This window comes from Schistocerca piceifrons, chromosome 9 (genome assembly GCF_021461385.2).
Source record: "Schistocerca piceifrons isolate TAMUIC-IGC-003096 chromosome 9, iqSchPice1.1, whole genome shotgun sequence".
NCBI lineage: Eukaryota > Metazoa > Arthropoda > Insecta > Orthoptera > Acrididae > Schistocerca > Schistocerca piceifrons.
In genome coordinates, this window is record NC_060146.1 from 105,502,903 (window position 1) to 105,520,506 (window position 17,604).

Here is a 17,604-nt window from a genome sequence, read left to right on the forward strand (position 1 = left end):
TATCGTTGTTGTTAAACACAAATAGCTCTTTATACTCATGAAGTAGTGAGTGCTGCCGACAGGGCATGTCATATTGATTCCATATTTTTAGATTTCCAGAAGTAGTTCGACACCATTCCTCACAAGCGTCTTCTAACCAAACTGTGTGCCTATGGAATATCGTCGCAGTTGTGCTACTGGATTCGTGATTTCCTGTGAGAAAAATCACATTTCGTAGTAAAAGACGGAAAGTCATCGAGTAAAACAGAAATAGTATCCGGCATTCCCTAAGGAAGTGTAATAGGCCCTCTGATGTATATTAACGACAAAGAAGACAATCTCAGTGGCCGTCTTAGATTGTTTGCAGATGATGCTGTCATTTACCGTCCTGTAAAGTCATCGAATGACCAAAACGAATTGCAAAAGATAAGATACCTGTGTAGTGCTAAAAGTGGCAGATGACCCTGAGTAAAGAAAAGTGTGAAGTTTTTCACATGATACTAAAAGAAATCCGCTATATTTCGATTACGCGATAAGACACACAAATCTGAAGGCTGTACATTCAATTAAATACTTATGGATTACAGTCACATATAACCTAAATTGGAATGATCATCTGGAATGATCATACAGATAATGTTGTGGGTAGAGTAAAACGAAAGACTGCGATTCATTGGCAGAACACTTAGAAGGTGCTACAGGTCTACTAAAGAGACTGCTTACACCACGCTTGTCCACCTTATTCTGGAGTACTGCCGTGCGGTGTGGGATCCGCATCAGGTGGGACTGACGGATGACATCGAAAAAGTTTAAAGATGGGCGGCTTGTTTCGTATTATCGCGAAATAGGGGAGATAGTCCACTGACATGATACGTGAATTGGCATGGCAATCATTAAAACAACGGCGTTTTTCGTTGAGACAGGATCTTCTCATGAAATTTCAATCACCAGTTTTCTCCTCCGACTGCGAAAACATTCTGTTGGCACCCACCTATATAGGGAGAAATTCTGATCACGATAAAATAAGAGAAATCTGCGGTCGTACAGAAAAATTTAAGCTCTCGTTTTTCTCGCGCGCCGTTCGAGAGTGGAACGGTAGAGAGGCAGCTTGAAGGTGTTTCATTGAACCCTCTGCCAGGCACTTTATTGTGAATAGCAGAAAATCACGTAGATGTGAAAAGTATATCATCTACGTTAACCCAGATGTGAAAAGTAACTGCCATTTTGGGGTATTAATGGACGAATTTTGGTTTTCCACATTAATTTTTACGCCAGTCTGATGATGCCCCAAGAGGGCGGAACACGTCATTTCCTGTAAACGAAATGAGATTTAGCAAACGAGACTATTTTATTTCAAGAAAGTCATAACCAGTTGCTGTACCAGGCGCCCAGTATGGAATGGAACCCATTTTCCCAGTTTTTCATTTTTTTTCTGACAGTAGGCGATTTATTGTTTATCGATCCCGACATACTCCATCTACGGAAAGTGCACTCACATTGAGACGCTATGATCGTGGGGATGGCACAGCGTCGCCGTGACGTATACAGCGATGATGGGCCTGGCAGATGAGATGAGCACACTGTGGGTGGGTAGCTGGGTGGGTGGGTGCGTCTGCGACCACCCACACCAGCCATCTCGCGGACGCTGTCGGGGTCTGCGCGTTCCGGACGTCCCCGCTGGCTGCAGGCAAGCGCCCGTCATTTGTCTGCACTGTCTCCGCCATTTGTCAAGTGCGCGAACGCCGGCGGGGGCGGCGAGGGCGGCGAGGGCGGCGAGGGCGGGGGTAGGGGCAGCGGGTCGCGAAAGGAGCGCAGCCACGAAGGGCTCGCCGTCTTAAGACCGCTACACGCGCGCCAGTGGCACCGGCCCCGATGGTTTTATTCCTCCGTTGAGCTCGCTGACGACAATAACGGACATTTCGTGGCATCGCAGTTGGTGAACAGAAAACATGATACGTACCAGGTGCTGTCCGATAGTTCTCGAAATACACGAATTAAAATTGTTATGTCTTACCAACAATTTATTCTCAACCTTCACCTAGGAAGATTTCTGATTACAAGAGCTGTCAACATGAAACGTTCAGCTCCAGGACTGAAATATTGATCATAAATGATCAAAGTTCTACAGAACTTGAAACTTCCTGGCAGATTAAAACTGTGTGCCGGATCGAGACTCGAACTCGGGACCTTTGCCATTCGCGGGCAAGTGCTCTACCATCTGAACTACCCAAGAAAGACTCACGCCCCGCCCTCACAGCTTTACTTCTGCCATTACCTCATCTTCTACATTCCAAACTATACAGAAGCTCTCCTGTGAATCTTGCAGGACTAGCACTCCTGAAAGAAAGGATAATGCGGAGACATGACTTAGCCACAGCCTAGGGGATGTTTCCAGAATGAGATTTCCACTCTGCAGTGGAGTGTGCAGATTAAAACTGTGTGCCGGACCGAGACTTGAACTCGGGACCTCGGCCTTTCGCGGGCAAGTGCTGTACCATCTGAGCTACCCAAGCACGCCCCACTCTCCGTCCTTACAACTTTCAACAGAACTTGCACAGATTGCAGTCACATCCCTCCCCCCCCCCCCCTCCCGCCCCCTCCACAAAACAAGAAGAAGAAGAAGAAGAAGAAGAAGAAGAAGAAGAGAAAAAGAGCCGTTTCTTTCATGAGTAGTGCTCACATGTGGCAAAACACCATCATTTCGTAGTGCTACGTGAGAGAAAAAGTCTAGAACAGGTTTGAAATTGTGTTTAAATTTTCTTGGAAGTCGCTAAGTGCTCAAGTGTTCTCCATATCAAACTGTTGTTGAGTCCAGTGTGACTAATTTCCGCTCCGTTTTAAGAAAATCTGGTTCCTCGAACATCTAAATGTTTTATGACGTCATATCTCCCGAACTATGTGACGTAAAATATCACAATATTGCAGGAAATGTCCCAGAATTAGTATCGCTTATTAAAGGTTGTAATGCACAGATAGGAATGGGAACAGAAAGCTAGTTGAAACCAGACGTCAATGACCACGAAATCCTAAGCTCAGACTGGAATATTTATCGTAAGTCGGCAATGGTGGCGGTGTGTTTATTGCCGTAAAAATTCGATTAAATCTAGCGAGATAGGCTAGTCGCCAATGGTGGCGGTGTGTTTATTGCAGTAAAAAAATTCGATAAAATCTAGCGATGTTATCACGGATTCCGAATGCGAATCAATCTGGGTCAAACTCAGTATCAAAGAATGGTGATAAATGGTGATCGGATGCTTTTATAGACCACCTGGGTCAGTATCTGTACTTGTAGAGCGCTTCAGACGGAGCTTGCAGAATATCATTAGCAATATTCCTGATCATGCCGTTGTAATAGGGGGTGACTTTAACTTGCAAGGTATAGATTGGGAGTGTTATGCCACCAAAACTGGTGCCAGAGACAGGGAATCGTGTGCCACTGTTCTGGGTGTCTTGTCCGAAAATTACCTTGAGCAGATACTTAGAGAACTAACTCGTGAGGGTAATGTCTCAGACCTCCTGAACTTATCGAATCAGTTGAACGTAGAGGAAGGTATCAGTGATCATAACGTAGTGACAGAATCTATGACTACGGGTCATGCAAGGAATGTTAAGAAAGGTAGGAAGATATATTTGCTCAGCAAGGGTGACAGGATACAACTGACAGGATTTATTTCTTTTTGGTTTATTTCCACCAGTTCCTCCACTGTTTTCTTCATAGAAATTTCGGCAGTATCGCATACAACATCAGACATTTCTCTATTTGTTTTTTCAAACCTTGCATAAGGTGGAGGCATGTTCAGAAAACCTCCTTCCCTGCTCTGCCCAAGGCATCTCAGAGCATATGCTAACTTAAAATTGCTTTCATACGTACAACTGTCAGTTTTCTGTTGTAGAAGGAAAATGAAAATTCATAGTCATACGAATTACAAATTAATTTAAAATCACAAGCTATTACCACTCTTCTTTCCTCAACAACAATCATGCATTCCGTATTTTTACAGCTAACACGTCAACATTAAAACTTTATATCCTGGCAGAGAAATCAAGAAGTCTGAATCCAGTGGAATCAATATCAACGTCATTCACGCACCTGTACAATAACTCCTCTCCCAACTTTCGATGCTGAAGCTGAGAGCTTATATTCTTCATTTAGAGCTGCTTCCTCTTTTTTGTTGGTAAACCGATTTCCATGAAACCTCCGTTTCCTAAACACAGTCTTCACACCACGCATTATGCATAAATCTTGACTTCCACGGACAGGTTTGCGAATTTTCTTCCATCAACTAATATGTGTTAGTATTGTCAAATCGTAGGTAAACCACATGCAAGAAAGTTTTAAGGCAAAGATATATTTGTCAGCCAGAGATATAGATGTCAGCCAAAGATATCGAAAGAAAACAGCGTTCACATTGTCAAAAATTGCGCTGAAGTAAGCAGTTTCCCAAATGTCGGAAGAGGTGGGAGTGGCCGCCAGTGCATAGTTAATCAGTTTAATAATTTAAAGGAACTTCTAAAGCTGGCATCACGACAAAATTTACATCACATAGATTAAACTGTGTAAATCAAGAAAATAATATTTCTGAAAAATCGATATTTTGGACCAAAATATCCCTCCCTCCTTAATGGCTTCGGGATGGCTGGGCCCTAAATACGAGTACTAAATTTCTTTTTTCGAATATTTTTTCACTGAGGAAGATTGTGCGGCGGTTCCTCCTTTAAACTGTCGTACAAAAATCAAAATGACATCTGATGGAATGACCTCGGGATTGAAAATCAACGGAAAGCGCCCAACACAGCAAACGCCACTGGGCCTGTTTGGATACTCCTAAGCGATGCCACACCAAGAATTCTAGAGGTCTTGTTCCTCTCCTAGCAGGGAGAGTACCGATGGTCGTGGAAGAATGGAAGACCATTCTCGATTTCAAGACGGGGTCGTCCAAGAGACACGCAACACTATTGGTCTATATTTGTGACTTCGGTCAGTCGTAGAATTTTGAACCATGTTTTATGGTCACGTATTATAGTTCTGGAGACCGAAAATCTTGGCTGTAGTAATACACATAGGTTCCATAACAGCGATCGTGTTAAACCAACATTGCTCCATTTGTCCACGAAACGCAATCGGCGTTAGATACCGGCGCTCACGTTAGTGCCTAGTTCCTCGACATTCCGCAGGCGTTCGATGTAGTTCATTAGTGCCATCTAAGGAACAAAATATGGGGCGTACGAAAGTCGTACTGTTTTGGAATCAAGAGTTACAAATAAATAGAAGTCAGCGCCCCTCCTTAACGTAGATAAATCTTCAGACGTAAAAATAAACTCGTGTGTACTCCAAAAGAGAGCTATAAATCAATTTTTTCGTAATAACGTATATACACATTACATATCGGATACTGACGGAAGTTGCGTGAGGCTTTTCGCCGATGTTGTCGTACACGGAGGAACTGCAGCCCTACAGCTTGTCCTAGCGATGGTCATTTCACCCTTCCCACAAACAAATGTTACTTTTTGCGCAGAAGCAGGTGTAAAAGGACGATTATTGAATGATTACACGACTGCAGAACGACCACTAGAATCAGTCACATCCATTCGTTAACTAGGAGGGTGGGTAGGAAGCGATTTGATGTGGAGCGACCTCATAAAACTAATTGTAAGTAAGGCTGATACGAGACTCACATTCACCACAAGTATCAGCAGAAGATCTACTCCAACCGCAAAGGGAGTAGTTTACAGAACACTCTTTCGACCAATACCTGAGCTTGCTCGTCAGTCGAGATATGTGCCGGATAATACTGATACTGAAAATAGAGAATATACGAAGAAGAGCAGCGCGTTTCGTTACAGGTTCACTTAGTGAGCGTAAAAGCGCCACAGACACGCTCATTCAACGCCAGTGGCAGATGCTATGAGACAGGGTTCTGCATAAGAGTATGTTTTACTGTCAAAATTCCGAGACCATACGTCCTCAGAAGAGGCGAATACGTATAACTCGTCAGCAGTCGACGCACGTAAAATTCGAGGGATCGACCTCACACGAAGACTTACCAGCAATCGTTTCTCCCGCGGACCATTAGCGACTGGAAAAGAAAAATGTGGAATCAACAGTGATACACGAAGCACTCTCCGCCACATACCACGAGGTGGCGTGCGGAGTACAGAATGTTGATGTACTTGAAGACGACTACACCGATTCTAAAGTGTCTGTAAATGTTTAAATGCATACTTGAAGCCTTCCACCGTTGGGGCGTTCAGTACTCATTGCTCTTACGCCTCAATTCTCTCCACTGTATCAAATTTTAACCCAGATCAACTTTATTTTCATTTTCCGGAAGGGGAAATGGTAGCATAAAGTGTAGTGAATAAGCTACGGGGGAAAAGAGGGTTTGATGACACACTTGGCTTTCATTGTCTGGAAGCAACTGTTTGACTTTCCTGTCGTAGCATCGGGGAAAAAAATTATAATTCATACTGTGGTGTGCGTACTGTAAGACCTTCGGTACACACACCATCAGATTATTTGACTTGTCGCTCTAACGAAGTAGGCGAGTGTCAGCAACATGTCTTGTGGTCTTATCGTGGCATGTTTATCTTCTGCATTTAGTCAGACGATAGAAATGCCACTTGCACACTTAGAGTAGCCGATTGACGGTGACCAACTTTAAACAGAACTTTATTAATTTTCACACACATTTATTAAAATAATAACAAGCATAAAAATAACTTAACTTGGTTCTGGATGCTATTTACAATTGACAATCTGACGTTCCTCTGGTCTTGGTATGTTAATCTTATTCTCACATATCTCTGATACTTGACAAAGTGTCTATGCATTTATCTTCATGGCTATGTACAGGAATATGATAATCGTATTAGGCGCAGACTAAAACTTAACTACAGACTAATGCAGACTGACTAATCGGAGGTCTGTACACTCATTATAATACCTCGAGCGTTCAGGTATCACTGCATGAGTGTGATCTGCCAGGAGAAAAGGTTCTACGTTAGCAGCAATCTCATTGGCTGCATTACATATTAATACGCGGATCGGCGGAAGCAGAATCTGGTCCATCTCTAAGACAGCGCCATCTCGTAGTGCGGAGACGGACGAGCGCTGCACCTGCGCTGTTATGCTTAGCGGGGCGCGCTCTAGTGGGAAAGTTGTGTATGCACTGACTACGCGGAACTATGTACACAACAGATACACAGCTCGAATCACCTAATATTTGAACCCATTTTATTTCTTGCACGCTTAGAGGAATCGAAAGGAGGTGCACAGCAAATGGTGTTAGCCAGACAGCCACGTACTCGATCCAGTCACATTAACGTGGCCACCACCCACGTTTCTACGTCTATGTGCAGTAACCACTCACAGACAACACGATCACTGGCTATCGGGCCAAGGGTAGAAGCATTTTCGAAACGGTGTAGCTAGCAAATTGTTTGCATGGCGCCTCAGTTAGAGTATACGGTGCTCTATCTGAAACCAGTGCCGTGGCGACTGCGGTGCACCACGCACCATACGAGGTGCATTCAAGTTCTAAGGCCTCCGATTTTTTTTCTCTGGACTGGAAAGAGATAGAAACATGCGCATTGTTTTAAAATGAGGCCGCGTTCATTGTCAATACGTCCCAGAGATGGCAGCACCGTACGGCAGATGGAATTTTACCGCCAGCGGCGAGAATGAGAACTGTTTTAAATACTTAAAATGGCGACGTTTTCCTTACTTGAACAGTGTGCAATCATTCGTTTTCTGAATTTGCGTGGTGTGAAACCAATTGAAATTCATCGACAGTTGAAGGAGACATGTGGTGATGGAGTTATGGATGTGTCGAAAGTGCATTCGTGGGTGCGACAGTTTAATGAAGGCAGGACATTGTCTGACAACAAACCGAAACAAACTCAGGCTCGCACAAGCCGGTCTGACGACATGATCGAGAAAGTGGAGAGAATTGTTTTGGGGGATCGCCGAATGACTGTTGAACAGATCGCCTCCAGAGTTGGCATTTCTCTGGGTTTTGTGCACACAATCCTGCATGACGACCTGAAAATGCGAAAAGTGTCATCCAGGTGGGTGCCACAAATGCTGACGGACGACCACATGACCGCCCGTGTGACATGTCGCCCAGCAATGTTGACGCGCAACGACAGCACAAATGGGACTTTCTTTTCGTGGGTTGTGACAATGGATGAGACGTGGATGCCATTTTTCAATCCAGAAACAAAGCGCCAGTCAGCTCAATGGAAACACACAGATTCACCGCCACCAAAAAAATTTCGGGTAACCACCAGTGCTGAATAAATGATGGTGTCCTTACCCATTGCGTTCCAAAGGGCACTATGGTAACAGGTGCATCCTACGAAAATGTTTTGAAGAACAAATTCCTTCCTGCACTGCAACAAAAACGTCCGGGAAGGGCTCCGCATGTGCTGTTTCACCAAGACAACGCACCCGCACATCGAGCTAACGTTACGCAACAGTTTCTTCGTGATAACAACTTTGAAGTGATTCCTCATGCTCCCTACTCACCTGACCTAGCTCCTAGTGACTTTTGGCTTTTTCCAACAATGAAAGACACTCTCCGTGGCCGCGCATTCTCCAGCCGTGCTGCAATTGCCTCAGCGACTTTCCAGTGGTCAAAACAGACCCCTAAAGAAGCCTTCGCCGCTGCCATCGAATCATGGCGTCATCGTTGTGAAAAATGTGTACGTCTGCAGGGCGATTACGTCGAGAAGTAACGACAGTTTCATCGATTTCGGGTGAGTAGTTAATTAGAAAAAAAAATCGGAGGCCTTAGAACTTGAATGCACCTCGTAGATGACAGATTGCTCCCCAGATGTGTACTGGGGAAGAGACGTGTAACCGTTGAACTCCTGACCACACAGATGAACCAAGGGCTATAAACAGTGTCTCCTCAACGACCGTTCAGCGAACGCCACTGTATACGATCCTCCACAGCAGACCCCCCCTCCCCCTCCCCATCCATGCACCCGTGTTGACTGCTGTTCACCGAAGGCTGAAGTTTCCACGCCAATACCGCAACTTCACGTCCACTGACAGTCCCTCTTCTAATGTTGCATCGGACAGATGGCCGTCTGCGTGATCGGCGTGAAACATCTGAGAGCAAACACCCTGCAACAATCGTCGGAAGGATCCAGGGTGAAGGGCATTCGCTAGGTGATCTCCTCATTCTAGAAGCCACAATGAATCAACACAAGGATCTACTATCCTTGGGGACCACGTCCATCCGAATAGGCAGTTTGCCTCTAGTCGGCGCGAAGGCACCTGCCAGCAGGGCAATGCAACGTATCACACAGCTCGCAGCGTTCGTGCGTGGCTCACAGAACACCAGCACGAGTTTACCGTATTCTCCCGGCCACCAAACTCGCCAGATTTAAACCCAATGGAGAATCTGTGGGACCACCTCGATCGGGCTGTTCACGACATGAATCCTCAGCCAAGTAACTTGGCGCAGCTGTCCACGGCGTTGGACTGTCATGGCTTCACATCCCTGTTGGTATCTTCTAGACCTACAGCCTCATTAACTCCCTCAATGCACGTCTCAGGGCGCTGCGTCCTGCAAAACGTGGTTATCTGGACTCTTGAGAGGCAGTCACGTTAAAGTGACCAGACTGTGTAATTCTGTTAGTGTGGGGGGAACCTCTTTGTATCAACCTAGATACTGAAGCAGGTATGTTTTTTTCAGTGCAACGATACACTTTTTACAATATTCAAAAGTTATTGAAAACACGAGCAAAGCAATACAATTATCACCCAGAACGTTATAACCACCGACCTAATAAAGACAGACACCTGTCCAGGCGGCAGCAGCGTCACCTCGTGGGGAATGACTGCTAGTCGCTCACACGCACCGTACATGTAGTATCAGTTAGCGTGATGCCCGCTGATGTGTACAACGGGGAAGGGGCGCGATGTATCTGAGTGACCGAGGGAAGGTGGTCAAGAGGCTAGGCACGAGCAGTCCGGAAACCACGATTAGTCGGGTGTTCGAGGAGTGCCGTGGTGAATGTCTTCAACACGTCACGAAACCGCCGGCCAGTGTGGCCACGTGGTTAAAGGCGCTTCAGTCTGGAACCGCGCGACTGCTACGGTCGCAGGTTCGAATCCTGCCTCGGGCATGGATGTGTGTGATGTCCTTAGGTTAGTTAGGTTTAAGTAGTTCTAAGTTCTAGGGGACTGATGACCTCAGATGTTAAGTCCCATAGTGCTCAGAGCCATTTGAACGATTTTTAACCACGAAACCAATGCGGAACGACTTCCAGTCGAGGTGGGATTGGGCGGCACTCCTCTTTACGATTTCGGACGTTGTCGACTGGGAAGATTGGTAAAACAGAACAGGCGGCGGAACTAACATCAGATTTTAATGCTAGGTAGAGTAAAAGTTTGAAGTTCTCTAACGCTATAGATACAGCAATAAGGAATAGCGCAGTAGGCAGTACAGTTGAAGAGGAATGGACATCTCTAAAAAGGGCCATCACAGAAGTTGGGAAGGAAAACATAGGTACAAAGAAGGTAGCTGCGAAGAAACCATGGGTAACAGAAGAAATACTTCAGTTGATTGATGAAAGGAGGAAGTACAAACATGTTCCGGGAAAATCAGGAATACAGAAATACAAGTCGCTGAGGAATGAAATAAATTGGAAGTGCAGGGAAGCTAAGACGAAATGGCTGCAGGAAAAATGCGAAGACATCGAAAAAGATATGATTGTCGGAAGGACAGACTCAGCATACAGGAAAGTCAAAACAACCTTTGGTGACATTAAAAGCAACGGTGGCAACATTAAGAGTGCAACGGGAATTCCGCTGTTAAATGCAGAGGAGAGAGCAGATAGGTGAAAAGAATACATTGAAAGCCTCTATGTGGGTGAAGATTTTTCTGATGTGATAGAAGAAGAAACAGCAGTCGATTTAGAAGAGATAGGGGATCCAGTATTAGAATCGGAATTTAAAAGAGCTTTGGAGGACTTATGGTCAAATAAGGCAGAAGGCATAGATAACATTCCATCAGAATTTCTAAAATCATTGGGGGAAGTGGCAACAAAACGACTATTCACGCTGGTGTGTAGAATATATGAGTCTGGCGATATACCATCTGACTTTCGAAAAAGCATCATCCACACAATTCCGAAGACGGCAAGATCTGGCAAGTGCGAGAATTATCGCACAATCAGCTTAACAGCTCATGCATCGAAGCTGCTTACAAGAATAATATACAGAAGGATGGAAAAGAAAATTGAGAATGCGCTAGGTGACGATCAGTTTGGCTTTAGGAAAAGTAAAGGGACGAGAGAGGCAATTCTGACGTTACGGCTAATAATGGAAGCAAGGCTAAACAAAAATCAAGACACGTTCATAGGGTTTGTTGATCCGGAAAAATCGTTCGACAATATAAAATGGTGCAAGCTGTTCGAGATTCTGAAAAAAGTAGGGGTAAGCTATAGGGAGAGACGGGTCATATACAATATGTACAACAACCAAGAGGGAATAATAAGAGTGGACGATCGAGAACGAAGTGCTCTTATTATGAAGGGTGTAAGACAAGGCTGTAGCCTTTCGCCCCTACTCTTCAATCTGTACATCGAGGAAGCAATGATGGAAATAAAAGAAAGGTTCAGGAGTAGAATTAAAATACAAGGTGAAAGGATATAAATGTTACGATTCGCTGATGACATTGCTATCCTGAGTGAAAGTGAAGAAGAATTAAATGATCTGCTGAATGGAATGAACAGTCTAATGAGTACACAGTATGGTTTGAGAGTAAATCGGAGAAAGACGAAAGTAATGATAAGTAGTAGAAATGAGAACAGCGAGAAACTTAACATCAGGATTGATGGTCACGAAGTCAATGAAGTTAAGGAATTCTGCTACCTAGGCAGTAAAATAACCAATGACGGACGGAGCAAGGGGGACATCAAAAGCAGACTCGCTATGGTAGAAAAGGCATTTCTGGCCAAGAGAAGTCTACTAATATCAAATACCGGCCTTAATTTGAGGAAGCAATTTCTGAGGATGTACGTCTGGAGTACAGCATTATATGGTAGTGAAACCTGGACTGTGGGAAAACCGGAACAGAAGAGAATCGAAGCATTTGAGATGTGGTGCTATAGACGAATGTTGAAAATTAGGTGGACTGATAAGGTAAGGAATGAGGAGGTTCTACGTAAAATCGGAGAGGAAAGGAATATGTGGAAAACACTGATAAGGAGAAGGGCCAGGATGATAGGACATCTGCTAAGACATGAGGGAATGACTTCCGTAGTACTAGAGGGAGCTGTAGAGGGCAAAAACTGTAGAGGAAGACAGAGATTGGAATACGTCAAGCAAATAATTGAGGACGTAGGTTGCTACTCTGAGATGAAGAGGTTTGCACAGGAAAGGAATCCGTGGCGTGCCGCATCAAACCAGTCAGTAGACTGATGAGAAAAAAAAAAGTGTACAAGTGTGTCTGAATACACATTGCACCGAACACACCTAACGATGAGACTCCGCAGCCGACGGCACAGGCCAATGTTAACACCACGACATCTGCAGCTACGACTGAAATGGGAACGTGACCATCAGCACTGGGCGTTGGCGCAGTGGCCGAGCATTGCATGGTCTGATGAATCCCGATAACTTCGTCATCATACCAATGCGATGGAGTCAAGCTGGCGGCGGCTCCATTATGCTCTGGGGAACATTCACGTGGTCATGCATGGGTCCAGTGGAGCGTGCATGGCACAATGACGGCCAGGGAGTATCGTACACTGGTTGCAGACTACGTACATCCCTTCATGACGATAATATTTCCTGACATCAGTGGCATTTTTCAGCAAGATAATGCGTCATGTCAGAAGCCCAGGAGTGTGACGAAGTGGTTCGAGGACCACAGTGGCGAATTCCAATTTATGTTATGGCCTCCGAACTCGCCAGATCTGAACCTTATCTGACACATTTGGGATGTGATTGAATTTGGCGTCAGAGCTCATTGCTCCCCTTCCCGGAATTAGGTGACCCGATGGAGTGGAGATGTGGTGCCAACTCCCTCCAGCGACCTACCAAGTTCTCATTGCTTCCATGCCCCGACGCTGACCTACAGGAAGGCGCGCAGTAGCAACAGCTGGAGCCTTGTCGAGCTTCCAGAAAAAGTTAGAGTGATAAAATTGAATTTCGTTTATAATTCTGACCGCAGATTACGGATCAGACGATATGTAGGTCAGAGGTTGCTGATATTATTAATTCAAAAGTCAGTGATAGTAAGTGACCGATAAATGAACCAAACCAGTTTCCATGGCACTCGGAGACAACTTGGGCCTGCATAAACCCGTGAGGGCGGAGTAATATTCCTGATCCATGATTAATTATTCCCAATAATGCTCAAGATGGTGAAATCCAACAAAGGCTGCCGAGCCATTACTATGTTTCAAGCCACGGCTTCTTGGCCGTAGGGATACCATACGTTCCCACCCCTTCTCGTAATTTCCGCCATTTCAGATACTCCAAGCTCTGCGCTAAGAGACCAGGCTATCACTGGCCAGAACAAATCTTAACGTTACCCTTGTGAACTCGGCCACGGGGTCCTCTTTCTGCTGACGTCTCGTCAGCCCTGTCGGTCGCAGTTCTTTGTCGGAGACACACTACGTGTCCACCACGAGCGCGGGTGTTCACGCCTGGGTGCACGCCTCCTGTACTTGACAGCCACCGCGGGCCGTGCAGCCCGCGTTAATACTGCCTTTGATCAGTAACACGGTTCGTGATTATTTCGGTCGTGAGTTCACAGTGATGCCTCCGCTAGCATCTCGATCGATAGGCGTGAAGCTATTCATGCTTCCAGGGTAAGTAAAGTTGTGCTGCCCCGCCTGTCAACGCCTATCTCTTGGTAATTAATTATTTCAAAGACTTAACTCTCACATTGGACTCTGTCCCTTTAAAGCCGGGAGGGATGAGTTTGTCGTTCGCACTAGCATGTATTCAGCTATCTCCATTAATCTGTGTTGACCTGCAGCAAGATATCGTTCGTGTCAGGTTGTCGCTTTACAGGGTGAAAAGTATTTAAACCGACAAACTCTGGGAGGTTATAGGGGACATCAAAACAAATATTTTTCCCTAATGTCATTTTTTTCCTATGAGGATTATTTAAACCAGTGGAGGCCGTATTACGCTCTTCAGTTCTTAGAGGGCGTATTAACGCTCTACAGTTGTAGGCAACTGCTGACCACCAGTGTAGTAGTGAATTGTCTCTGTTTACGAATGGATCGATACACCTGCAGTGAGTACACTGATATGGTTGGTGCGTACTACGTAGCGCACGACAACGGACGAGCTGCACAGCCGGTTTACCAACAAAAATATCCTAATCGTCGTATCCCGCATCATACGACCTTTGCTGCTGTGTACCAACGTCTGCGTGAGATCGGGTCATTTAGCAGATTACCTGGACAGGGACGCCGTCGCACAGTAAGAACGCTGCGATTTGAGGAAGCTGTGTTGCAGCATGTGGAACGGGATCCTTCAATCAGCACTCGTGCAATTGCACGTAACATGGGGACAAATCAGACGAATGTAAGAACAGTCCTTCGAGAGCAATTGTTACGTCCATTTCACTTACAGTGTGTCCACATCGTGGAACCAGCTGATTATCCACCCACAGTTTTCGCGGTGGTACCTGGAACAGTGTGAAATGCATCCTACATTTCCATCGACTGTGTTGTTTACCGATGAAGCATCTTTCGGGCGTGATGGAGTCTTCAACATGCACAAATCGCATGTTTGGAGAGAGGATAAGGCACATGCCACAGTTACTAGCGCTCATCAAGTGCGGTTCTTCGTTAATGTGTGGGTCTGTGTTGTTGGGGACTGTTTAATTTGGCATCATCTGTTACCTAGGCCCTTAAATGGCTGGCACTATTGCAATTTTCTCGCCAGAGCATTGCCATAATTGCTGGAAGACGTACTGCTCCCTACAAGACAACGCTTATGGTTCCAACATGACGGGACGCCGGCACATTTCAGTCATCGTACGCGTCGATTCCTTGACCGACGGTTCCCAGAAATGTGGATTGCCAGAGGTGGTCCTGTACCATGGCCTGTTCGATCCCCAGATATGTCCCCTCTGGACTTTTTTGTTTGAGAAGCGCAACCCTGTTTACGCTACTCCTGTTGCATCAGAAGAGGATCTGGTTGCCCGGATAGTAGCAGCAGCAGGAACAATTCGGTATACTCCTGGGTTTTTGCCCGTGTCAGACGCAACATGATCCGATGGTGTAACTTTTGCTTACGTGTCAATGGAGGCATTTTTGAAAATCTACTGTAACTGAAATTGGGTTGTGTTAATGTGTTGTCTCTTGGTCATTAAAAAAATGGAAAAGTGTTTGTTGGTTTAATTAATTTGCCACCAGAGAAATCTTCCTCTATTGGTTTAAATACTCCTCATAGGAGAAAATTACATTAGGGAAAAATATTTGTTTTGATGTCCTCTACAACCTCCTATAGTTTGTCGGTTTAAATACTTTTCGACCTGTATATTGTGAGCGGAAAAACTGCTATTAGTATGTGACAAGTTACCTCACAGCTCTTGTGTTTACGATCAACACAGTCGAATTTTCTGCGGATCTGTCTTCTGCTCTGTAGTATTCTCCTATTAACTGTTGGATGAAACTGAGAGCTGTGACAGCTGTCGAGACAACAGCAGGCGAGACCAACTGCTCCAGTTAACAGGAAATCAGGGGCAGACAATTAAGCTCGGTACCTTCCTTTCATCATTTTACTATCACCCAAACACTGCACCATAAGAAGCATCTACAGCTTGTTACAGTCATTCTTTAAAGGACTTAGTCCCAAATCATAAGATTTCAGGAACGAAGCAAAGCAATCTGTGGGTGAGTATATGGACAGTAAAACAGTGGTTTCCAACATCTGAAAACAGAGTGAAATGGATGTTTTGCCGTTACTGCAGCTGTTAGGTTTTCAACCTCTTTGCAAAAAGTAAGTCCAAAATCCTTTCCTTGAAGAACTAATTCACAAGCAAGATCAAGTGATGTTTTTACTAGGGTTTTAAGTTGTTTCTTTTTTTTTTACTCACACATTTTAGTAGTACTAAACCTCTAGTCAAATCACATACAAAATGGTTTCATTCAGCATTATTCAGGATATAACAAACCAATCGTTGCATGTCTTCCATTTGGTTCCCGTTAACAGCCACTGGTCCAATTTGAAGCTTTTAAGAATTAAAAACAACAGACACTCCCGGAAATAAAAGATCGAGTGTATCCTTCCGTAAACGTCCTCCCTATCCCGCACTGTGTTGGGCACCACTAAGAGAAAGTGTAATTACCTTCAGTTTTTGCACTGAAGAAATTGGTATAGGCATGCGTATTGAAATAAAGAGATACGTAAACAGGCAGAATACGGCGCTGCGGTCGGCAACGCCTATATAAGACACCAAGTGTCTGGCGCAGTTGTCAGATTGGTTGCTGCTGACTGGTTTTATGCGGCCATTGAATTCCTTTCCTGTGCTAACCTCTTTATCTCAGAGTATCACTTTCAACCTATGTCCTCAATTATTTGCAGTGGATGTATTCCAATCTCAGTCATCCTCTACAGTTTTTTCCCTCTACAACTCCCTTTAGTATCATGGAAGTCATTCCCTCATGCCTTAACAGATTCCTATCATCCCTTCCCTTCTCCTTATAGATGTTTTCCACATATTCTTTCCTCTCCGATTCTTCGCAGAACCTCCTCATTCCTTACCTTATCAGTCCTATCATCCTATCCCTTCTCCTTATAGGTGTTTTCCACATATTCTTTCCTCTCCGATTCTTCGAAGAACCTCCTCATTCCTTACCTTATCACCCCACCTAATTTTCACCATTCCTCTGTAGCACCACATCTGATATTCTTCGATTCTCTTCCGTTCTGATTTCCCCACAGTCCACGTTTCACTACCATACAATGCTGTGCTCCAGATGTACATTCTCAGACATTTCTTCATCAAATTAAGGCCGATATTTGATATTAGTAGACTTCTATTGGCCAGGAATGCCCTTTTTGCTAGTGCTAGTCTGCTTTAGATGTCCTCCTTGCTCCGTCCGTCATTGGTTATTTTACTGCCTAGGTAGCAGAATTCCTTAACTTCATTGACTTCGTAACCATCAATCCTGATGTTAAGTTTCTCGCTGTTCTCATTTCTACTACTTCTCATTACCTTCGTCTTTCTCCGATTTACTCTCAAACCATACTGTGTACTCATTAGACTGTTCATTCCGTTCAGCAGATCATTTAATTCTTCTTCACTTTCACTCAGGATAGCAATGTCATCAGCGAATCGTATCATTGATATCCTTTCACCTTGTATTTTAATTCCACTCCTGAACCTTTCTTTTATTTCCATCATTGCTTCCTCGATGTACAGATTGAAGAGTAGGGGCGAAAGGCTACAGCCTTGTCTTACACCCTTCTTAATACGAACACTTCGTTCTTGAACGTACACTGCTATTATTCCCTCTTGGCTGTGGTACATGTCGCATATGACTCGTCTCTCCCTACAGCTTACCCCTAATTTTGTAAGAATTACGAACATCTTGCACCATTTTACACTGTCGAACGGTTTTTCCAGGTCGACGAATCCT